The sequence below is a fragment of the Lepidochelys kempii genome, chromosome 5, assembly GCF_965140265.1.
Source record: "Lepidochelys kempii isolate rLepKem1 chromosome 5, rLepKem1.hap2, whole genome shotgun sequence".
NCBI classification, from domain to species: domain Eukaryota; kingdom Metazoa; phylum Chordata; order Testudines; family Cheloniidae; genus Lepidochelys; species Lepidochelys kempii.
Window position 1 is genome coordinate 54,683,267 of NC_133260.1, and position 25,513 is coordinate 54,708,779.

General features: G+C 42.1%; 1 long non-coding RNA gene and 1 pseudogene across 1 annotated transcript; one reads left to right on the forward strand and one right to left on the reverse strand.

Moving 5' to 3' along the window:
- Window positions 1-1,407: 1,407 nt before the first annotated feature.
- On the reverse strand, window positions 1,408-9,096 carry LOC140912055 (uncharacterized). Its single transcript, XR_012159212.1, has 3 exons — window positions 9,028-9,096; window positions 2,779-3,282; window positions 1,408-1,772 (listed from the first exon to the last, which is right to left on the reverse strand). It is a non-coding gene; the product is annotated as an uncharacterized lncRNA (long non-coding RNA).
- A 7,033-nt stretch (window positions 9,097-16,129) lies between these two features.
- On the forward strand, window positions 16,130-18,085 carry LOC140912056 (uncharacterized; annotated as a pseudogene).
- Window positions 18,086-25,513: the final 7,428 nt, after the last annotated feature.

Below are 25,513 nucleotides of genomic sequence, written 5' to 3' on the forward strand. Positions count from 1 at the left end.
TCTGTTGATTTCATTTATTTTTTCAATAAAGTCAGTGTCATTTTATGTTTTTTTCCCCTTAGAATAAAATTCTATTGTTGCTTAGCTGATTTCTTAGCCCAGTATTTAGGATGATCACTTAACATCCCAGTGAAGTGGAAGTGCAACTGAATAATAACTTAGCACCATGAATGTTTGGGTTTCTCTCTCAGAAAAAATGAAAAATAAAATTTAAAGAAATCACAACCACAACTCCCACAGTGGGGGAAAAAGCAGACTTTTAGAGCCAAATATGTAAAGGGGCTGATTATGGCACCTAAACTTATGCAGGTACAAAAAATGAAATCAACAAATTGTAGCTACAAATAATAACATGTAAGATAAGTAAGCATCTGATTTATATATTGTGATGGGAATTTTGTAGCTGCAGTTGATGCCTGTCTCAGATATGTGGGTATGAAATTGGATGATAGGTTTAAAAATCTGGCCCATAATTTTTGCTGACTGTTATCCGTTATACAGTTTTACATCTCATATGGTAGTAATTGTTCCACCACTGTGACAAAAACATTGTGTCTTTCAATACCCTTTTACTAACTGTACAGTAAGTACCAATTCTGAAATAATATCCAATTAAAATATTGGATCTCTGTGGGTGATTGGTGGCACTGTATTTTTAAAAATGTAAGCAAACAATATATTTCAAATGACAATATATGACTATCTAAATAAGCTGGTTGAAAAAAGTTTAAAATATATTGCAAAATTTCATCAGTTTTTTCCCCTTATTATTTTATTAAAGCCTAAATGCAAAGGGCTGAATTACTTTTTCTGTCCCTGTACATGGGCAACAAATTGTGAATCAGAGTCACATCAGCCTCCCAATATCAGCTTGATGTGAGAAGGAATGTATCCTGTGCTGACCATATACCCTGGTGCAAATTATGTCCCTGTGAAGGGATCAGCTCACTGCTTGGCACCTCCTTGTTGTTGAGCATAGTATGGCAGCTGTCTCTCAGGGGGCTGCAGCTGTTTCTCATGGTTACTTGAACCCAAAGCTTTGGTAACTATTTTGTTTTTGTTTTTTAGGCAGTGTCAGGAAATAAATTAGTGGGGGACACACTATCTCCATCTGATAAATGATTGTTACACACAAGAGTGCTTTCACTCAAAAATCCTTGTTTTTATTGAGTGCAAAGCACACATTTAAAATAGCAATAGTCTAGAGCACTTCAAAATATAGTTACTCAGAGCCTGAGGTGGTTTCAAATGGTGGCAGCAGCAGGTTTTTGGTGGCTAGCCTTTCTTCTAGCTGCAGGGTTTTTTTTTGCTTATAGAAAATTTAAAGGTTTTTAAAGTGTGTGTATGTATGTATATATATAGGTAACTTAAGACAGAGCATAATTTAAAGTAATTTTTAATAGGCTGGGTTTTTTTAGCATCTGCAAATAATTTATAATTTTTATTTATTAGCACAGCAGCTTCTAGAAAGAAACTTACAAACACAGAGACTTAGACCAAGGTCAGCGATTTACATTCCTCCCCCGCTTTTATGAATTTGTCCTTGTTGCAGTGCAGCAAGTTTTGTCTACCTAAGCAAGGCCAAATTCTGTGTGGTGTTTTTGCTTCCAACTTATGGTGGCCAAGTACACAAAATGACTGTGGTTGTGTCAAGTCCAGTTTTCTTGTAACAGCCACCAGCTGCTCTGCTTGTGTAGTGGCATGTCACCTCCTCCAGTGACTTGACCCTCCAGCCAGGTCACTTCCAAGTCTCTCTCCTTCCAGAGTAGTCCCTAAACAAAAACCAGGGGTATTAATACAAACAAACTGACTCCGTGAGAGAGGGAGGGACCTTCAGATCAGTGTTATTGGGAAAGATCCTTCCTTCCATCAGCTCTTTCCCCAGGAACTGCAAATTAAAGGTCTGACAATGTCCCTTGTCTGCCCAAAAGTGATCTGTTCTGCTCTCCTTTTAACTCCTCCTCCAACCTGTGCATATCTTGCAGCTGTGGAAGGGCAGGACTGACTGAACCCAGAGCAGCTCCCTAGCCCCTGGTTGCCCAATGTGGGGTTTGTATACCCCATCACAGTCCCCGAGCATGCTGATGCACCTGCATTGACCATCTTATTGGGAGGTGGAACCAAAGCTCCATCCTGTCCCCATCCCTTCCCTCTAACTCTCTGCCTACACATATGGGGATGTTGCAGTAGAACTGTAGAACCTGCTTTCACAAAACCATGCTATTTCCCATAGGCTGGGTAGCTGGTGCAGAGAGTAAAAGGGCTTACTTTTCTGAATGTGGATGTAGGCCAGGCCAGTATCCAGTTACATTTTTGACAAGAAGTGGTATGAAAAATCAAATTCTGGAATATTTTCACAAACTATTTAGTCTTTTATTCATGGGCTTTCAAAGTGAATCTGGTGATCATGAAAAATTACCAAATTAACAACAGCACCAAAAAAGTTGTATTCATCCCCTGAAAGCATTCCTTATGGATAGTGGCAGTGTAGGCTTCCACACACAGTCCTACTAAACCACCTCAATCCTGACCTGAATGTACCATATACTGGATTTAAAAAAAAAAAAGTGTATTTCTATCTCCAGGGTCCATTCAGTATTTAGCCCATCTGCTAAATTTGCCAAGAAAGATCCACTGTGATGGTGGACTGGAGGACGTCCCAAAAGCATTCTCCCAACCAAGCTCAGATTTGAAGGAATTATAATTTGACCATTTAAAATATTAACAGATTGAAAACTGGTACACTAGTTCCCCACCCTGATGCAATAAGTGACTTACATGTAATTGTAAATGGCCAACTCTCAGCCTGGGATCAGCCATGGCCTCTGAGTCTCTTGCCTCTGTGTCCCTATTGGAGCCCCCACCCCTGGGAAATCTCTCACAGGAGTTAAGATCATTCCCAGGTTTCTTTCTGAGTCCAGTTGCTTCTAGTCCCTGGCAACACTCCCCAGTTCCAACACAGGTCAGTGGCTGGGAGTGCCCTTCCAGGGCCCCTTACTGTATCAGGCTTGTAGTGTCAGTCTGTCCCCCAAATGTTGGGAGAAGCTAGCCTGCAGCCTCTACTCCTAGGCAAACTTGTGCCCTTCTTCTGTCATGCGTTTCACCTTTTTAAGCTTCCCTTCTCCAGGTGGCACATGTTCTGAAGGTGAGCCTAATTGGCACTGCCTCTGTGCAGGGATGCTCATTAGCCTATCAGTGGGGTGGGTGCATGTCCCATCACATTCCTCTCCTGCCAAGACCAGAAAGGTTTCTTGCTTGAGGGTCTCCCCAGTCCCAATCTTCCTGGAAAAAAAATATTTGCATTTGTATGTTCTTTCCCTGTATTTGTATGCTCTTGTCCAGAAGATATAGGGCAGGAGTGGTATACACCAACACACAAACTGGGGCTTTGAGTTCTTCATGGAATTTACCCACCCAGAGTATGCATTCTCTGTGACTAGGAACTACCCAGCAGGCTGTGGACTCCCTCAGGTACTGATAGTCAGACCTTCTTTCTCAATAATAAGTATGCTCTTTCCCTGGGGAATAACTTTCTGCTTAAATATAGGATAGGGTGCTCTCTGCCCTCAAAGTCCTGGGAAAGCACCATTCTCAATCTGACATCAGAGGCATCCATGTAGGGTTGCTAGGTGTCCAGTTTTTAAACAGAATGCATGGTCGAAAAGGAACCCTGGTGGCTCTGGTCAGCACCTCTCATCCCCAGTCCCACCCCATAGCCTACACTCTCAGCTGGAGCCCTCACCTCTTCACGCACCCCAACCCCCTGCCCCAACCTGGTGAAAATGAGTGAGGGTGGGGGAGAGCGAGTGACAGAGGGATGGAACAAGTGGGGGCGGGGCCCTAGGAAGGGGTGGGGCAGGGTGTTCAGTTTTGTGCAATTAGAAAGTTGTCAACCCTGCATCCATGTAGAGAATGAACTCCGAGATGACGTCTGGGCTAGTGAGGACCAGCGCCTGGCCCAGTCGTGGCTTCAGGATATTTAAAAATTTATCCCACCATTCATCCCAGCAGACTTTTTTGGTGTCTTTGCCTCCTAGTAGATCATTCAGAGACCTTCAATCAATGTAAAGCTGTGGATGAACAAGTGATAATATCATGCCAGGCCCAGGAAGTAGTATATCTGCCTTCTGATCTGGGGTGTGGGGCAGGAATTTGATCTGTTGACTTTATCTAACACTGGTTTCATGAGGACTCCTCCAACCCAATACTCTAACTAGTAGTCCTGGTGCTGTCTTCAGATAATTTTATGTCAAGTGTGTTCAGCCAGGGCTTCTGGAGAACAGTGTGTGAAGTCTCAGATCAACTGTCCCAACTGGCTCTTCTGTTTTGATGAAAAGATCTGATTTAACAGTACAGGCCCCATTTCCAGACAAGCCACAACCTCAGATCCTAGCTCAGGGGTCATTGGCTGGGGATCTATCAGGAGGACTTCCAGAGTCTTCCAGGACTTGTGCAAATTTACATGGTAAATCTTTTCCTCCTTCCTCTTTCCAGGTAGCTTGATCTCAGAATCTAACAGGCCCATTTGCCTAAGCATCTTGAATGAGTCCTGCCAGAAGGCCATCAGTTTCAACTCAGAAGATGGAAATAGTAACAGAACCCTGTCTCCAGGGTGCAAAGTTCATAAGCGGGCTCCTCAGTTATACCCTGTCATAAATATAAAGGGAAGGGTGGACCCCTTTGAAATCCCTCCTGGCCAGGGGAAAGCTCCTCTCACCTGTAAGGGGTTAAGAAGCTAAGGGTAACGTCACTGGCACCTGACCAAGATAACCAATGAGGAGACAAGATACTTTCAAAAGCTGGGAGGAGGGAGAGAAACAGAGGGTCTGTGTCTGTCTATATGCTGGTCTTTGTCGAGGATAGACCAGGAATGGAGTCTTAGAACTTTTAGTAAGTAATCTAGCTAGGTATGTGTTAGATTATGATTTCTTTAAATGGCTGAGAAAAGAATTGTGCTGAATAGAATAACTATTTCTGTCTGTGTATCTTTTTTGTAATTTAAGGTTTTGCCTAGAGGGGTTCTCTATGTTTTTGAATCTAATTACCCTGTAAGATATCTACCATCCTGATTTTACAGGGGGGATTTCTTCATTTCTATTTACTTCTATTTTTATTAAAAGTCTTCTTGTAAGAAACTGAATGCTTTTTCATTGTTCTCAGATCCAAGGGTTTGGGTCTGTGGTCACCTATGCAAATTGGTGAGGCTTTTTATCCAACATTTCCCAGGAAAGGGGGGGTGCAAGTGTTGGGAGGATTGTTCATTGTTCTTAAGATCCAAGGGTCTGGGTCTGTAGTCACCTAGGCAAATTGGTGAGGCTTTTTACCAAACCTTGTCCAGGAAGTGGGGTGCAAGGTTTTGGGAAGTATTTTGGGGGGAAGGACGCGTCCAAACAGCTCTTCCCCAGTAACCAGTATTAGTTTGGTGGTGGTAGCGGCCAGTCCAAGGACAACGGGTGGAATATTTTGTACCTTGGGGAAGTTTTGACCTAAGCTGGTAAAGATAAGCTTAGGAGGTTTTTCATGCAGGTCCCCACATCTGTACCCTAGAGTTCAGAGTGGGGGAGGAACCTTGACATACCCCTGTTCTTAATTCTGTTGAGCCTGGATGAGGTTCTTTTTTCCAAAAGTGCTCAAATTCTTAAGATGCTTTAGTAGGCAGATGATGAATTGGGTTATACTGAGCATGTTTGCATCTTGCTCCTCCCAACCTTCTCCCAGCACATCCAAGATTCCCCAGGGCTGACATCCATAGAGCAGTTTGAAGGGCAAGAATCCTATGGAGGCTTGGGGTACCTGTCACACAGCAAACAGCAGCAGTGGGAGGAGTTGGTTCCAGAGTGTAGGCTCAGTCCAAAAAAAACCCCACTTTCAACATCTTGTTAAATCTTTCCAAGGCTATCTGTTTGTGGATGAAACACTGATGTTCTCAAGGCCTTGATTTTCAGAGGGGAGCATGCATTATCTAAAAGATAAAACTGGGGCCCTGATCAATCTGTATTTCCCGCAGGAACCCTATCTGGGCCGAGTCTTACAAGCTTGGGAGCAATCGCTGTCACCTTAGCCAAATGCAAGAGGATGGCTTAGGGGTAGTGAGTTACATAGTCCACCACTATGAGTATATACCAGTTTTACCAGGAGTTCTTTTTCTGAAGGCCCCACCTTGTCTATCCCTATTCTCTCAAGTCGGGTTTCTACTAATGGCATTGGATCAAGGGAGCCTTCAGGACATTCTTTGCTGCCACATAATGACACTCAGGACAGGACGAGCAATACTCACACCTCATGATACACCTCTGTCCAGAAAAAGCAAGCCAATGCCCCATCCAGAATCTTCTCACAGCCTAGATGTCTTACACAGGGAACACACTGTATACTGGAGTAAGGCTTTAAGTCTCCATGTATACACTGCAATGTATACACGTTGTCTGTTCTGGGTTGATCATCTCGCCCGCTAGGGAGACTTGCATCACCTGAATCTACAAGCCCCAGTACCTCCATTTCTTGAACTTCTAGCAGGACCATCAATGTAGGGGGAATCCTCCTACATGACCTCTCTTCTGCCATCTAACCCTCTTTGTATTCATATTCCATGAATGGACACTCTTTCTTACAATGTCCCTGTTGCCCACAAGAGTAGAAGGATATCAATTTCACCCTTGGGAGACAAGGGACATATTAAAAGATTTAATATATATTGGTATATGCACATTTGCCTATCAATGTGTTCAGAGGATTGGAACATATTTAAATATGTATGTATTACCGTCTACTGATCATATTTATAGCTCTGTGTTTCTTATATTTCATCGATGGTTCTAGTGGGTCAGCAGTCAGCATGTTACTCTTCGCGAATGTCAGCTATTCCTGAAATACTTTGCTTTCATCAGCTTTGGGCTCTGCAACACTGCTTTCTACTAAACCATACAAAGAAATTCATTTAAAAAGATTTATAGAGAAAGCACCATATAACAATAGTTAATATCAAGCGAAAAATATCTTAATTGTCTTTCACTTTCCTTACCTCACTGCACATCTTACTGGAAAACAGTGAATTTCAGTGCCAGGAAGTCTAATTTGATTGCGACATTACCTGGCAATTCAGCATTACAACATGTCCTTGGTTAAAGTAACAGATTTGTAAAACCAGTCCAGAAACTTTATTATCACAACAGAGCATCAACCTTTTCCCTGCACATTTATCACAAAAGGAATGTTCAGAAACACTGGCGCATGAATCATTCTAGATTACCTATCTAGTACTTGAAAGCCTTGGCACAGAATAGCTGCAGTAGAGATTAGCTTGCTCTGGTCTCTGCTGAATTTACAAAGGCTATTCTACAAGAGAAAAGGAATTACATTCAATAGATCCCTAGCTGTGAAAGGTGTCTTAAATCTGAGGGGGTCTCATACAGGCATATTTTATTAACATGCATTATAGGTCAAGTTAAATTTTGTAGTTTTTCACATATTTTTTGGTATTTTGAACCTGTGAATTTATATACATTTATAAATTCTTCTGCCTACATATTCTGTCATTTTGAGACTACCAGCTAAATTAACATTTGGAAGGTTTCAGAGTAGCAGCCGTGTTAGTCTGTATTCGCAAAAAGAAAAGGAGTACTTGTGGCACCTTAGAAACTAACAAATGTATTTGAGCATAAGCTTTCGTGAGCTACAGCTCACTTCATCAGATGCATTCAGTGGAAAATACAGTGGGGAAATTTATATACACCCATTGTTTCATGTTCTCTGTGTATATAAATCTCCCCACTGTATTTTCCACTGAATGCATCCAATGAAGTGAGCTGTAACTCACGAAAGCTTATGCTCAAATACATTTGTTAGTCTCTAAGGTGCCACAAGTACTCCTTTTCTATTCAGAAGGTGTGAATGTTTGTCTTATATGTCTGTGTGAATGTGTTTATACACACTCACACAGAAATACATATACTAGATATGGCATTATATATATACATGCCACATATGCCTATGTACTTAATGGTAGCACATGTTTCTACACAATCACATTGTGTGTTTATATATATACTTACCTCCATATCTACCTCCATATATAAATTTATATATATATTTGATATCTACCTCCATATTAGTATTCATATATATAGTATTACTCCTGAGGGAATTCTGCACCAAAAATTAAAAATTATGTGCACAATATTTTAAAATTCTGCAAATTTTATTTGTCAGTAAATAAATGTGGCTCCAGCATGGCAGTGGGGAGCACAGGCCACTGGCTGCACTGAGATGGGAGATCATCCTGAAGCCTCCATCTCTCCTGGTACAGGGATTCGGCAGTGAGGCTGCACCTGACCCTGACATAGTGCAAGGACTGGGCCTGCCCCAGAAACACCCCTCTGTGCCAGGTGCACCAGGTGTGGGTGGGCAGGATCAGCCCAGCAGTATCCAAGTGTGGAGGGGCTTAGTGTGGGGGGGATCCAGGTATGGGGTGAAAGGTTTCTGTGGGAGCAATCTGGGAGGTTTCTGTGTGGGTCAGCTCAGTGGGAGATCTGGATGCACAGAGGCTTGTTGGGGGGGTTCCAGGTGCAGGGGCAATGGGACTCTGCAGGGGATCCAGGTGAAGGTGGTTGGGGCTCAGCGGGTGTGGGGGGGGGAGATATGGGGCTCGGCAGTGGGGTCTGGGTGTGGGGGGAGTGGGTCTTGATGAGGTAGGGGTCCAGGTGAAGCTGGTTGAGGATCAGTGGGATGGGGATCTGGGTGTGGGGAGCTCAGCAGAGGGGTCCAGGTTTATGGGGGTAGGACTTCATAGGGCTTGCTTAACTGGGGAGCCCCAAGTGCTGCAGAAGGGATGCTGCATGCTGGGATCCTGCTTCCCCCCCCAATTCCCCTATCCCCTTTTCTTCTCCATCCCCCTGCCTTCATTCCCACATTCCCCTCCCCCACCCTATCCCCACCCTTCCTTCCCCACTGCCTCTTCCCCCCAACCCTCACCCCCCTTCCCTCATTTTCCCCACCCCCTCCTTACCCAGCCCCAACACGGGCACTCACCGTTGCACAGAAAACAGGAAGACTTCCAGCATACAGAAGGGTAGAATGCCTGGCACTAGGACACACGAGGTGACATTCAGCTGCAGAGTCAGCAGAGCCCAGATACAGCCTCCTTCAGCTGGGCAGCTCTGCATTTGCAGAAACGAGCTCTGCGCTTGCAGAGCAATCCCCCCCACCAAGAACTATGCCCAGGGTTGTCCCCCTCACTCCCCCATGCAACTTCCTTTTGCTTCCCTGCCATTTTCTGCACAGAAGCACAGGAATTCTACGGGGAGGGTGCTGTTTTATGTGGGCGCACAGTCCTGCAGAATTCCGCCAGGAGTCATATAGGCATATCTATCAAAGTAGAAATAGGCATATATGCAAAATAAATATGAAACGGTATATGTATGTTTCTGTGTGACTGTGTATAAATACATGTGCTCTTAAATATGTAGGCGTATGTGATATACAATACAGGTATAAAGTGGAAGCCTTGAAATTAATACCTGAGTTTTAAGAGCTAATATTTTAAACTCACATAATGGCATTTAAATATGTGTATATATTAAAGGCTGGCTTCTTTATTTTTGCCGTTGTTTAATATTTTCTTTTGATTTTTACACTGTGTTAGCTGCACTCTATCAGCAGGTATTTTCCCCTTGAATTTTATTGCATTGTATTTTTTTAGATAGTTGAGTTATTTTTAATGTATTTATTTTTAAAAATACATCTCTTTAGAGAGAGTTAATGACTTATCTTTCTGTTTTAGTTGCTGCTTTAATATTATCCTCCTGTATACCTACCTGTGAAGACAATTGCAGTGATAAACTAGATTTTAAGTTTTTATAACTTTAAGCAGTTCCTGCTTAAATAATATGCTGCTGTGATTTTATTTATTCTGACTTATTAACAAAAAGAAAAGGAGTACTTGTGGCACCTTAGAGACTAACCAATTTATTTGAGCATGAGCTTTCGTGAGCTACAGCTCACTTCATCAGATGTTTACCGTGGAAACTGCAGCAGACTTTATATACACACAGAAATCATGAAACAATACCTCCTCCCACCCCACTGTCCTGCTGGTAATAGCTTATCTAAAGTGATCAACAGGTGGGCCATTTCCAGCACAAATCCAGGTTTTCTCACCCTCCACCCCCCCACACAAATTCACTCTCCTGCTGGTGCTAGCCCATCCAAAGTGACAACTCTTTACATAATCAAGTCGGGCTATTTCCTGCATAGATCAAGGTTTTCTCACATCCCCCCCACCCCCATACACACACAAACTCACTCTCCTGCTGGTAATAGCTCATCTAAACTGACCATTCTCCAGGTTTAAATCCAAGTTAAACCAGAACATCTGGGGGGGGGGGGTAGGAAAAAACAAGAGGAAACAGGCTACCTTGCATAATGACTTAGCCACTCCCAGTCTCTATTTAAGCCTAAATTAATAGTATCCAATTTGCAAATGAATTCCAATTCAGCAGTTTCTCGCTGGAGTCTGGATTTGAAGTTTTTTTGTTTTAAGATAGCGACCTTCATGTCTGTGATTGCGTGACCAGAGAGATTGAAGTGTTCTCCGACTGGTTTATGAATGTTATAATTCTTGACATCTGATTTGTGTCCATTTATTCTTTTACGTAGAGACTGTCCAGTTTGACCAATGTACATGGCAGAGGGGCATTGCTGGCACATGATGGCATAGATCACATTGGTGGATGTGCAGGTGAACGAGCCTCTGATAGTGTGGCTGATGTTATTAGGCCCTGTGATGGTGTTCCCTGAATAGATATGTGGGCACAATTGGCAACGGGCTTTGTTGCAAGGATAAGTTCCTGGGTTAGTGGTTCTGTTGTGTGGTATGTGGTTGTTGGTGAGTATTTGCTTCAGGTTGCGGGGCTGTCTGTAGGCAAGGACTGGCCTGTCTCCCAAGACTTGTGAGAGTGTTGGGTCATCCTTTAGGATAGGTTGTAGATCCTTAATAATGCGTTGCGTAAAAGAATAAATGGACACAAATCAGATGTCAAGAATTATAACATTCATAAACCAGTCGGAGAACACTTCAATCTCTCTGGTCACGCAATCACAGACATGAAGGTCGCTATCTTAAAACAAAAAAACTTCAAATCCAGACTCCAGCGAGAAACTGCTGAATTGGAATTCATTTGCAAATTGGATACTATTAATTTAGGCTTAAATAGAGACTGGGAGTGGCTAAGTCATTATGCAAGGTAGCCTGTTTCCTCTTGTTTTTTCCTACCCCCCCCCCCCAGATGTTCTGGTTTAACTTGGATTTAAACCTGGAGAATGGTCAGTTTAGATGAGCTATTACCAGCAGGAGAGTGAGTTTGTGTGTGTATGGGGGTGGGGGGGATGTGAGAAAACCTTGATCTATGCAGGAAATAGCCCGACTTGATTATGTAAAGAGTTGTCACTTTGGATGGGCTAGCACCAGCAGGAGAGTGAATTTGTGTGGGGGGGTGGAGGGTGAGAAAACCTGGATTTGTGCTGGAAATGGCCCACCTGTTGATCACTTTAGATAAGCTATTACCAGCAGGACAGTGGGGTGGGAGGAGGTATTGTTTCATGATTTCTGTGTGTATATAAAGTCTGCTGCAGTTTCCACGGTAAACATCTGATGAAGTGAGCTGTAGCTCACGAAAGCTCATGCTCAAATAAATTGGTTAGTCTCTAAGGTGCCACAAGTACTCCTTTTCTTTTTGCGAATACAGACTAACACGGCTGTTCCTCTGAAACCTGACTTATTAACATGCACCCAAATGCTCTTGGCACATGTACAATATGATCTAAGGTATGCAGTAAGAAATGTGGTCAGTGTACAGCTCAAACTTTTCAAATGCCTTTTGTCTTCGTTCCATCTTTCCCTTTCTCACACCACTCTTGTCCACAAAAATGTGCAAATGCAAGTTAGTTTTTTTGAGGTTCTGCTGTTTATCACACATTTCTCTAGTTATAAATCGCCTTTGTAATATTTCTATAATTGTTTATTTTAACCAAATTCCTATTTAGAATTAGGAACAAATTTCTTCTAAAAATGCAACCAAGAATATATCAGACTTTGTTCTTTGTTCTTGGAGTTGGATAAAATTTGGAAAGATTATTTTATTCTACAACAGAAGGTTAATTTACTCAAGTTCTTTATCCCCGCAAGTGTCCCCTTCCTTTAACTTGCCTACCCTCCCAGTCTATAGAAAGTTGGCTCACTTGTCTTTTCGGAAGACAGGGGAAATTTATTGCCTAAGGAAAAAATATGTTTAGTTTGCTACTCTGCAGACCCTGTCTCTCCCTCCATCTCATCAGAGGATTAGCTTTTTACTGCTTTCAAGCTCTTTGTTTTGGATTTCCCAGCTGGATTTCCCTGAGATTACAAACTGGGATCTACCCCTCACCCTCTTGTAGTATCAGCCAGACTCTATTGTATTTAGCTGGAAAAGAGGGCCAAAGGTGTTAACATAACCCAATCATTGTCTAACATTAAACAGTTTCAGACAAGGTTCAGGCTTAATACCATGGCAAACACATCATTAATAACATTTAAACCTTTTATTAAAGGTATAGAAAAAAAAAAGAAAAACCATTAAAGCATTTGTAATGTAAGGTATTAAGTAAAGCTGTCATTTTAACCTTGTTCCCTTTCCTTTTAGTTGAAGAGAGATTTTAGAAGGAAAAAAAACCTTTTCTGGCAGTCTTTTAGATGGCATTAACGATGGTAATAACTGACTCTGAGGAAAACAGATGTTAGTTAAGATGGTCTGGAGCTGTTGTTGTAAACATCCAGTCGTGTTTCATAAGAAGACAAAACAAGACAAACACACACAAAAGCGGAAAAGAAAAGAACAGCAAAGACAGAAAATGCAGCTTCTGTCTTTAGTGTTGAGTCTCAACTGCAACCTCACTGCTGGAGAAAGACAGGCACAGCACACAGTGTGATCAGCACACAGTGTGACTGAGACCTGGCATATTTGTACCAGCATTAGTCTGTTTAGCACATTGCTTTTAGTTGCCTCTTTCTGGTCACAGGCTTAGAGCAGTTTTGCAAAAGATGCAGTTTTGGCCAGCTAAAACAGACTTATTGAACAGAAGGAAAAAAAGGAGATAGATAGGAAAGAGGTGAAGTAAGGTAGGGAAAGAAAAGACACATGGGGGGCAGAGGGGGAAGGTGAAAGAGAGAATGAGAGAGTGAGTCTCACATTCCTGGTTGTATATGGGATTCAGCTGGTGAAGCTGGAGGTATCAGGTGTCATCTGGCTTCCTCTCTCTGGCCCAGTCCAGTCAGGACATATCTCAGGATTAGGATGAACAATTAGGAGATGGTGGCGGTGACAGCCCTGGTGGTGCAGTTTGCTCCAATAGCCAGTTTTTCCTCCCAAAAGTCTTTCTCTAAGGACCCCAAAAGGGAGTGGCGGATGGAATAGCCCATCTCCTCATTATGTTGTCTACCAATTGACAAACCAATTTTGGTTCCCTGATTTTTGGTTCCACACTTTTCTTGTTTACCAAACCTGGTCTTAACACAGTCCTTGAGTTATATCAGTAGCTCCTTTTGCTTAGACGTACTCTGTCTGACTTCCTTTCATACCTTTTCCCATCAACAGGGCTGGCCCTAAATCAAATGACATTCCAGGTGATTTGTTAAACTTTTGAATACCTTATTTTTTATTGCATTTGTAGCTCATTTCACAAATTTGGTGCACAATTTGCATTCATGATTCATCCCTGTCATATAAGATGATAAATTTGCATGCTAGGACCTGTAAATCTGTATTTATTCATGTCATAGATAAGCAAATTAAAAAAATCATTTCCTCTAACCTTACAGAAACTCTGAAACCTTAATTTTAAGAATAACTGAAATGTAATAACATCAAGAAATTGAACTGTGCACCAACATTGGGTGGACCTATATTAAATAGGGTTACAGTAGATGACAGCTTTAGAATGTTAACCCGGAGTCCTTTAGTTCAAAAGGTCGCTTTTCTCACCTTTGCCCTCGAGCACTGAAGCACAGCGTCAGAGAGATCCAAAGACTGGCCAATGGCATTTTCAAGTAATAAACTAGCAAGCAATGTCAGTGTCTCATCAGCCATCATCAATCCAAGATATGCTTTAAAGATCCTGAGCTTTGAAAAGCTGCGCTAACCACTCGCAACTTTGACCAGCAGCATGAGCAAAACCCTCAAAGCTATCCACACATTCAGATAAGTGTCCTTCAGCACTGCATCATGAATTAATTGGAAAACTTGGAATGGAGAGTGGTTCCTGTGTTGCAAAATTTAACAGATATTTTCCAATTTGACATAGATGCCATTATCATTGATGTCCAAACATTCCCCATGTGTCAGTGTCCAGTGAAGGTCCATACAATTGTTCAAGAATGTTTCTCTGTCTGCCAGCATAAAGTCATACAAAAATTCTCAGGTCGTTTTGTGGTGCTTCATTTGTCCAAACCTTCCTTCAATGGAAACTTGAGCAGTGTCAACAAGCAAGCAAAAAAACCTCCCTCAGTTTTGCCCAGTCTGTTCAAAATTGTACGATCAATATCAGAAAACTTTAGGATCACCAACCATAAAGCAGGAGCTGATGTATTAATTTGTGGTGTGCAATTTTTCCCATTGCTGTTTCTGTCATCATACGAGGCTGATTCTTCTTTACCATCACTCTCCTTTATGCCACCAGGAAAACTAGATAATTCTATATCACTTTCCTCCTTTTTCCATTTCTTATCTTCAGGTAAATCTGCTAATTCCTTAGTAGTAAGACTTCAATCATTTATACTTCACTCCTCAATTTCTTCTGCACGGGTACAATTGCTGCTGCCTAAAGCCCAGGCTATGTTGTTCTGTTTCTGATATTTCCCCATAAAATTTTCCCCTCGCTGCAAACTAGATTGCAATTGAGTTTTTCACTTCCTATATTGAGCTCCTGAAGGCTTCTTCAGGGGCATCTTTTATTTTCTATGGGGGGAAACAGACAGTAACAGGGAGAGCAAAAGTCTATGTTCTGCAGTCTTAGAAAGTCATTAAGCATTACATGTCAAGCATGGCAAAAGAAGTAACAGTATTTCTTTTATATTGTTGCGTAGACAGTGGTTCGATAGATATCCCTGGCATCTCATTAAATGTGTCCTTTATTAGTAGCTACTTACACTTTTCAAGTCTTAAAACACAAGTACACTTTCACAATTACTGTATAAAACAAGGTTCACACTATTGCAGCTGGGATCTCACTTCACTTCACATCATTGTTATATTTCACCAAATGGCAATGCCCTGCCATACCTACAAGGGCATACAAGGTTCAAGGAAAATGAAGTTCTCAGGAAGCCTGAAGGTTCCACAAGATTCTAAAAAGGTCCAGAGCATTCTAGGAAGTTAGTGAAAAATTAATCCACATTCGGAATACCTGAAACATTTTTTTTCAAGCATTCTATTTTCCCTTTTGCCCCCCCCTCCGTCCCACAACTCTGGCACCCCAGGATGGGTTGCATGCCCCTAAATCCAGTCCTGACTCAATGATATTTGATACCATTCACTGTGGCATACTACTATTCCTCTTCAAGGTTTTCAAATGCCAGTAGTACACAGATGAAATTCAGTTCTACCTTTCATTCATCTCCAATGCTAACTGTACTGTTTTTGAACTGTTTCAATTATAAGTGGACTCCTTGGAACACAAATGTACTACAAGGACCATGTTTTACTGAAATCACTGTATACCAGAAGTCTTTACAGTTATTTACTTGAGCCTGGTCTACACTATGAGTTTATGTTGGATTTAGCAGCGTTAACTCAAATTAACCCTGAACCCGTCCACACAACAAAGCCATTTTTTTTGTCATAAAGGGCTCTTAAAACCAATTTCTGTACTCCTTCCCGGCGAGGGGATTAGCGCTGAAATCGACATCGCCGTTTCGAATTATGGCTAGTGTGGACACAATTCAAAGATATTGGCCTCCGGGAGCTATCCCACAGTGCACCATTGTGACTGCTCTGGATAGCACTCTGAACTTGGATGCACTGCCAGGTGTACAGGAAAAGTCCCGGGAAATTTTGAATCTCATTTCCTGTTTGTCCAGGAGAGCTCATCAGCACAGGTGACCATGCAGTCCCAGAATTGAAAAAGAGCTCCAGTGTGGACCGAACAGGAGGTATTGGATCTGATCACTGTATGGGGAGAGGAATCCGTGCTATCAGAACTACGTTCCAAAAGATGAAATGCCAAAACATTTCAAAAAATCTCAGAGGCCATGAGAGACAGAGGGTACAGCAGAGATGCAACACAGTGCCTCTTGAAACTTAAGGAGCACAGACAAGCATACCAGAAAACCAAAGAATCAAACGGACGCTCTGGGACAGAGCCCCAGACATGCCACCTCTATGCTGAGCTGCATGGAATTCTAGGGGGGGGCGCCCCACCCCTGTCCGTGGACTCTGATGATGGGGTACTCTCCGCCATGCCTGAGGATTTTGTGGACGGGGAAGATGAGGAGGAGGACGACGAGCTTGAGGAGAGCACACAGCACACCGTTCTCCCCGACAGCCAGGATCTTTTTCTCACCCTGACTGAAATACTGTCCCAACCCAACGAAGCTGGAGAAGGGACCTCTGGTGAGTGTCTCTTTTAAAATATAATATATATTATAAAAGCAAGCGTTTTTTTAATGATTGAGTAGCCCTGAGGACTTGGGATGCATTCGTGGCCAGTACAGCTACTGGAAAAGTCTGTTAACATGTTTGGGGATGGAGCAGAAATCCTCCAGGGACATCTCCATGAAGCTCTCCTTGAGATACTCTAAAAGCCTTTGCAGAAGGTTTCTGGGGAGAGCAGCCTTATTTCGTCCTCCATGGTAGGACACTTTACCACGCCATGCTAGTAGCAAGTAATCCGGTATCATTGCATGACAAATGATACCAGATTGCAGCATATGGTCCCGATGTTTGCTGGCATTCAAGCAACATCTGTTCTTTATCTCTCTGTGTTATGCTCAGGAGAGTGATATTGGTCAGGGTAACCTGGTTGAAACAGGGGAATTTAATTAAGGGGACATTCTGAGGTGGCTGTTCCTACAGGGCTGTTTGCCTGTGGCTGAAAAGAAATCCTCCCCACAGTTAGCCACGTGGTGGGAGGCAGGGGGGCATTGGCGCTGAGCTGTTCACATTTGGCTAGCAGGGATTTTCCCTGATACCACCCACGTGGTGGTGGGAGGGCTAAAGCAATCATCCCAAGGAATTGGATGGCAGGGGGGTTAGTTTGGTTTCTGCTGCTGCATGTTAACAGGAAAACCACAGCACTAAATGGCCAACTCAATGTGCTTTGCTTGGTATGGGAGAGGACGGCGCTGCTGTTATGAAGGTCACAGAAGCCGAAAGACTATGGCTTACCATGGCCTCCTGCAAGCCAAATTCTGTTGCCTCGCACTGCGTGTGTGATCGAACACCAAAGCAGCAGGCACTCAATATAAGATGCAGAACGCGACCTTGTACCAAAATCACATGTGCTATGTAATGTGAATAGTGTTGTTCACCATGAAAGAGTATAGCCATTGTTCTGTAAAATGTATCTTTTAAAATACTTCACTCCCTTTTTTTCCCTCCAGCAGCTGCAAAAGTTTCAAGCCTCCCTTCTCCATCCCAAAGGCTATCTCAGATAAGTCAGTGAAAAAAACGCATGTGCGATGAAATGTTCTCTGAGCTCATGCAGTCGTCCGACACTGACAGAGCTCAGCAGAATGTGTGGAGGGACACAATAGCAGAGTCCAGGAAAGTGGCCAATGAACGTGAGGAGAGGTGGTGGCAGGAAGATCAGAGGAGGCATGAGGCAATGCTGGGGCTACTGCAGGATCAAACAGACATGCTCTGGCGTCAGGTGGAGGTTCATGAACGGCAGCAAGATCACAGACTGCCATTGCAGCCCCTGTTTAACCACCCTCCCTCCTCCCCAAGTTCCATAGCCTCCTCACCCAGACGCCCAAGAACACGGGGAAAGGGGTGGGAAGGCTCCAGGCACCCCAGTGGACAGCCCAAGCAACAGAAAGCTGGCATTCAACAAGTTTTAAAGTGGCCTTTTCCTTCCCTCCTACCCTCCTAACACACCCCACCCTGGCTACCTTGTGAGTAATCTCCCTATTTTTATAATAAATTAATCAAGAATGCATGTTTTTTTAAATGATAGTGACTTTATTTCCTTTGCAAGCAAGCTGTGATCGAACGGGGGAGGGCAGGTGGCTTACAGGGAATTTAGAGGCAACCAACGAGGCAGGTTTTCATCAAGGAGAAACAAACAGAAATGTCACACAGTACCTTGGCCAGTCATGCAACTGGTTTTCAAAGTTTCTCTGGTGTTCAAAGAAACAAGATGCTCAGCGCTTCCTGCTGTGCTCTTCTAACCGCCCTGGTGTCTGGCTGCGCGTATTCAGTGGCCAGGCAATTTGCCTCAACCTCCCACCCTGCCATAAACGTGTCCCCCTTACTCTCACAGAGATTTTGGAGCACACAGCAAGCAGCAATAACAATGGGAATATTGGTTTCGCTGAGGTCTGAGTGAGTCAGTAAACTGTGCCAGCGACCCTTTAAACATCCAAATGCACCACCATTCTGCACTTGCTCAGCCTATAGTTGAACTGTTCCTTACTACTGTCCAGGGTGCTGTGTACAGCTTCATGAGCCAGGGCATTAAAGGGTAGGCTGCGTCCCCAAGGATAACTATAGGCATTTCAACATCCCCAACAGTTATTTTCTGGTCTGGGAAGTAAATCCCTTCCTGCGGCCATTTAAACAGACCAGAGTTCCTGAAGACGCGAGTGTCATGAGCTTTTCCTGGCCATCCCACGTTGATGTTGGTGAAACATCCCTTGTGATCCACCAGTGTTTGCAGCACCATTGAAAAGTACCCCTTGCGGTTTATGTACTGGCTGCCCTGGTGGTCTGGTCCCATGAGAGGGATATGCGTTCTGTCTATAGCCCCACCACAGTTAGGGAATCCCATTGCAGCAAAGCCATCTACTATGACCTGCACATTTCCCAGAGTCACTACCTTTGATAGCAGCAGCTCAATGATTGTGTTGGCTACTTGCATCACAGCAACCCCCGCAGTAGATTTGCCCACTCCAAATTGATTCCCAACTGACTGGTAGCTGTCTGGCATTGCAAGCTTCCACAGGGCTATTGCCACTCGCTTGTGAACTGTGAGGGCTGCTCTCATCTTGGTATTCTTGTGCTTCAGGGCAGGGGAAAGCAAATCACAAAGTTCCATGAAAGTGCTCTTACGCATACAAAAGTTTCAGAGCCACTGGGAATCATCCCAAACCTGCAACACTATGTGGTCCCACAAGTCTGTGCTTGTTTCCCGGGCCCAGAATGGGCATTCCACAGCATGAGCCTGCCGCAGTAACACCATGATCTCCAAATTGCTGGGGACCATGGTTTTAAAGAAATCTGTGTTCATGTCCTCATCACTGTGCTGCCGTCGCCTCCTCACCTGGTTTTTCAGGTGCTGGTTCTGCATAAACTGCACAATGATGTGTGAGGTGTTTACAATGGTCATAAGTGCTGCGGTGAGCTGAATGGGCTCCACGCTTGCTGTGCTATGGCATCTGCTCAGGCAATCCAGGGAAAAGGGTGCAAAATGATTGTCTGCTGTTGCTTTCAGGGTGCGAGGGAGGGACGGTTGACTGGTGACATTTACCATAACCACCTGTGACAAATTTTTGGTGCCTATCAGGCATTGGGAGCTCAGCCCAGAATTCCAAGGGGCAGCGGGGACTGCGGGAACTGTGGGATAGCTACCCACAGTGCACCACTTGGAATGTCGATGCTTGCCACAGTACTGTGGTTGCACACTGCCAAATTAATGTGCTTCGTGTGGATGCATGCACTCGACTTTATACAATCTGTTCCCAAAAATCAACTTCTGTAAAATCGGAGTACTTTTGCAGCATAGACACGGCCCTGAAGAGGAGACAAAATGAAGACAGGATGACAAGAAAAAGAAAATTAAAGGAATAGACGGTACTGGTCAAAGGATTTTACCCGGTCTTTCTTGGTAACCGATGATCACCCATGCTATCTCTTCCAAACAAGAAATAATATTTCCATTACAAGGCAATTATTTGGTTACAACCTGAAACAAAACTACAGCTCATCTTATCTTATTTCCATTCATATGGCTACAAATTATGGGATATTAAAAAGCTTCAGTCTACTTAGTCCTGATACTTGCTTTAGACTCTTTAACCTCTCTGGCCACTCAGTAAAAGATTTAAGGCTGGCAATTTTGCAACAGAAAAGCTTCAAAAACAGGCTCCAAGGAGAAACTGCTGAGCTTGAATTAATATGCAAACTAGATACCATTAACTTGGGTTTGAATAGAGACTGGGAGTGGCTGGGTCATTACACGTATTGAATCTATTTCCTTAAGTTAAGTATCCTCAAACCTTCTTGTCAACTGTCTAAATGGGCCATCTTGATTATCACTACAAAAGTTTTTTTCTCCTGCTGATAATAGCTCATCTTAATTAATTAGCCTCTCACAGTTGGTATGGTAATTTCCAACTTATCTTTATGTATATATATATCTTACTATATGTTCCATTCTATGCATCAGATGAAGTGGACTGTAGCTCTAATAAATTTGTTAGTTTCTAAGGTGTCACAAGTACTCCTGTTCTTTTTGCAGATACAGATTACCATGGCTGCTACTCTGGAACTTGCTTTAGACAGTTAGCCTTCCACAAAAAAATATGTCTATAAAATATTGTATTAAAGTTCTCACACTTTTATTTTTAATTTCATTTCACAGTAATGATGCACGGTTTAGGAAACAAACCAGATTTCATTCACTTTATAGATCTAGCTGAAACATGAACTATAGACATTTATTATCTTGAATATGAAAGGTGTCAGTGTTATTTAGAGATTTTTAAATAAAGAGATTAGAAGAGTGTATTATCTGCCAATATGTGTTATGAAGTGTATTAGCCAACTGGTCCTAGGAGGGACAGGACAAAGACTAGGCTAGAAAAACTAGGGGTGAAATTGTGGCAGCATTTCAGCCAATGACAAAACTCCCCTTGACTTCAATGGGGGCCAGCTTGGATTTCTTCCCTGATGCTTCTGACACAGTTGTGTGTGGGGAGATAAGGGTTAACCAGCAAGACTTCAAAACAGGTGAAGATCATTAGCCTCCCTGGGAAGGCAGCTTTGAGCATATTAGAGTAAATGGAAGCTAAGAGCATGGAGTTGGGAGTGGCTGGGGAACTGGATAAGAAAAGCTTTGCTTTGCAGGAAGGTAACTCTACTGAAGTCAGTATAAGGCTTTGTTATTTAGACTAGAGATTTCCAGCAATGCCTTGTGATTCTGAGTGTTCAACTAGGACACATACCCATCCTTCCTCTTTCTGAAAAAAATCAAGCTCTATTAAGGTATGTTAAGTGAGTACTTACAAATGGAAACTCCCAATGTCACTAATTATTTTTGAAACTCAGGGCCTTAAGTGTTTTGAGACTGATGTTTGCTGCCTTTTAAATGTTTTTGGTTGGCTCTGACTACAAGAGGGGTTTAAAGACTGTGTCTGTCTGTGCCTTTTTTAAAGGTTTTACAACCACTCTGTCCCAAAGAGAGAAGTAGAGGGGTGAGGAAATAGGCTTGGGAAGCCAGGTGAGTTTGGAGCGTAGTATTGTTGCCATGAATTCAAGGCCTGAGTGTGAAACACCAAAATGCAGCATGGTTGGAGTTCCCCTCTTCCCTTAGCACTGAAGGAAAGATGAGAGACAACGTGTTTGATATTTAAAAATAAATAAGAAAATCCTGTAAAAATGTGAAGTTTGAAGAAATCCCCTGTTTAGGATGTGAATAAAGAATTGATATATCAAGGAAATGTTATGAATTTCCTAAATGCCACCATGCTACTGTAGCTTTCTCCTGGTCAAAAGGGGCAAGAGTGAAAATCTGTGACTTGGAGGGCCATTCAGTCTATCATTAAATACAACAGAGAGCTCCCATTCCAGAGATTTTTCCTTACCATAGAACAAATAGTGCTATTTCTACTCTTCCCCTATTCCCCCCCCCCCCCCCCCCCGGGGTATGCAACACGTTTCAAAATCGCATGGTTGCAGGAGGCACAGTGAATGATGGGAAAATGTAGTCCTGAAAAAAAGAAAAGTTAGGGTATTTTTATTCTGTTTATACTGCTCAATAGGTGTTAAGAATATGTTGTATACCTTTCTCTATTGATCCTTAAAGCTGACAGTGAAAAAAATCCACTATCTACACACAGATCTTGTCTGTCTCCCCTAATTCACCCCATTAGCCAATATAGCAAAATAATTATTTTGTGGCTTTTGAGTTAGGGTGCTTAAGTAGGCATGGCTTATCACAATTTAAATAACAAAAATCAGTCATTTAGTGAATCTTGATTTGCTGAGTAATCATGTTAGTGATTACATCGTTACTGATATAGGGTATTGTCCCTCACCAGGTTTGTGGCATCTAAAGGTCAATGCACAGTTATTGGGGTTACTAATTGACTTTAATTTTTTATTGGTCTGCCAGAAAGTTGTAGTACATATACAGCATGCATGTCCTGTAAAAATGATTTAACTGTTGGCTCTATTTCAAAGGCTTTAAAGAAAACATTGTCTAGACAAAGAACTGCAGTAGAGTATAAAATGTTCCCGCAAGGTTACAGTTTCAGCTTAGGCTGTAATGAGAAACTTTCCATATAGTGTTACAAGCATGTCATAAAATAAATAGAAAGCAGAGTCAGAACATGTGATGCTGTCACCTGTGAAAAAGGTTGTGCAATTTTATTTTATTTGTACCATTTGTCTGTCTCTATATAAATTGAGAATGTACGAAGGAAACCTTCCACTGAAACTCACTATACTGTACTGCATTGATTCAAATATGTATGTAAAATATAAGCTGATATAACTATATCAGTCTCAAAGCTAGTTTTATATAATTATCAGATTTTCCTTCCGCTTTTATTCTCAATACTTATTTACGTTGCCATCAATAGAAGGAGAAAGCAGCTCTATTTGCAGCCAATAACAGTTCTTCTCTTTGATTCAACTGGTAAAGTATGTTATATACTGATACATGCAACTACTGAATAAGTGCTACCATGGCTTAACACGTGTGTCTTTCTGCTTTGACGACAGTAAAATAGGATGGAATCACAAGTGGGCAGATCCGGATACTTCTATTTACACAGAATAAAAGTATATTTTATTTCAAAGGAAACATCAGTAACCAGAATTTAGTTCAATGTCAAGAACAATGTTTGTTCTTATCAGGGAGTGTTCTAAAATGGAATGATCAGAAGTCTGTCGAGTTATATCAGCAATGCTGCTTGCCCAATTCACTTTTCATGCTTCTGTGTTATATTCAACATTGTTTCAGTATAGCAATTAGTTTGAAAAGGAAAATTACAAAATTGGTAATGGAAATTTTAGGCTTTCAGAGGAATCATACTTTCATACCTAGAATAATTTAATAATGGGGATACCACTATAGTAAGTGTAAACTCACATTTGGAGATGGAGTCCTAGATTTTATAGACGTAAAGGTTGAGATTTTCAAAGTAGTGCATGGAATTTAGCCACACATTTTCTATTTATTAAAGCAGAAGTTGTGAGATAAATCTCTGCTCTAGAGTCTAAGAAACAGTATAGACGCCTAATACTGCAGTATGGTTTTTATAAGCGTCTGCGTTTTATTTTACTAAGTCTTTTTATCCAAGATTACAGTTCAAAAATAGGAGACTTATATTAGCAAGTATTTTAGTGTGAGTCTTGTATAATTATAATACAGAGCTGTCAAAGCAGAACAAAATTGTACTTGGTAAACTTGGACCTAGCTTCAGGCAGTGAAGAAGCGTTGCAAAAGAATCTTTAATTGAAAATGAGGTTTATTGCAGGGACCAAATTCTTAGTAAAAGGATGCATGTGGACCATCAATATTTATGGGGATTTAAAGATGCTTTTCCCATTCAGTCAAAAAGGTAATGGAAAAACAACACAAATGGAAATCCATTCATTTTTCTATTATTATTTTTAATATCTACTCAATACTAATTCCTATATAGTCTACAGAGGCAGATATTACTCATCCTTCGTGGCCACTTCTGTTGTTCTGTTCCTGTTTATGATGACATAAAAAGGTCCTTGGCAGTCAGTTATGTCACAGTCATAGACTCTTGTAACTAGCAGGTACTGTATATGGACACTGTAGTCTGACATTGCTTAGTCTTTTGACCTCCTGTGACTGAGACCATTGTAACTGTGCATATGCATCTCTCTCTAAAGTTACCTTGTGCTCCTTCTCTCACATTTTTCTGTTAATTCACCTGTGGTGTATTGTCTAAACCCTAGATTCTGACTGCTCTAACATAGGGAGTATCTTACTATGACTTCTTCTGTTTTGTACAGTGTTTAGACAGTAGGGCTGTAATGCACATTTGGATCCCTGAAGTGGCATCATCATAATAACTTTCAGATGAGGAACCTATGTTGTGTCCAGGTAAATCAGCACCTACCTGTTGAGTGTACACACTCTGGATTTGTTCATGCAAATCCTGTTATGTTGCAGTATGTGTACACATTTTGCCATTGAATTCAGGCAAAATTTGGCCAGCCATACTTCTGTCTGTTTTTTCATCCCAAAGTAGTGTCCAGTACCACGTTACACACAGGAATTAATTGTTATTAATTGGCATGCAAAATCAGACCAATGATCCATCCATTTTAAAGGACTGTGCAAGAAACCCTGCAGAAGGGTACTATAACCTTCCTATAAGTAAAGTTTCTTCTAACCCTTATAGATATTGACTTCTGCCCTAATAATATGTACTTTGTATATGCCACATGTTACAGAAAAGCTATTTTTGAAATGTTCAAGATCATTTTGAAAAGCTGATGGTACTGTGCTTTCATATTCTTCTGCCTGTAGAGCCCAATGCCTTAGTTATCATGGGTAATTAAAAAAAAATTGTAAAAGCACCTAAGTGACTTAGGAGCCTGTCTCATTTTCAAAAATTACTTAAGCTTTTAAGAGTTAGACTTAGATGCCTACTTCTCTTTGTGGATCTAACATTTAGGTGCCACTGAGATCTTCAAAACCTCTGCTCAGCTGCAGTCTAACCTTGTAGCACCTCTGTTTCCACTGATAAAGTCCCCTACCTGTTTATGCTTCTGCGGGTGGGCATACATAAAGCCACCTAAATCTTGAGACCTCCAAGCTGCTTGTCACCTAAGCCCCAGCAGGGTTAATAAACTAGGTGTTCTCATGCCAATCTTGCTGGCCTGGCCTGATCCGGTAGGCTCTCTCAGAGCACACGCACTTGCACAATAGCCCAGTGGTTAGAGTACTCTCCGGGGATGGGGAAGACCTATGTTTGAATTGCTGTTCTGGTGGATTTGAACCCAGGTCTTCCATGTGCGTGTACTAACAACTGAACTATAGAGTGTCTCTCTCTTGTTGATGT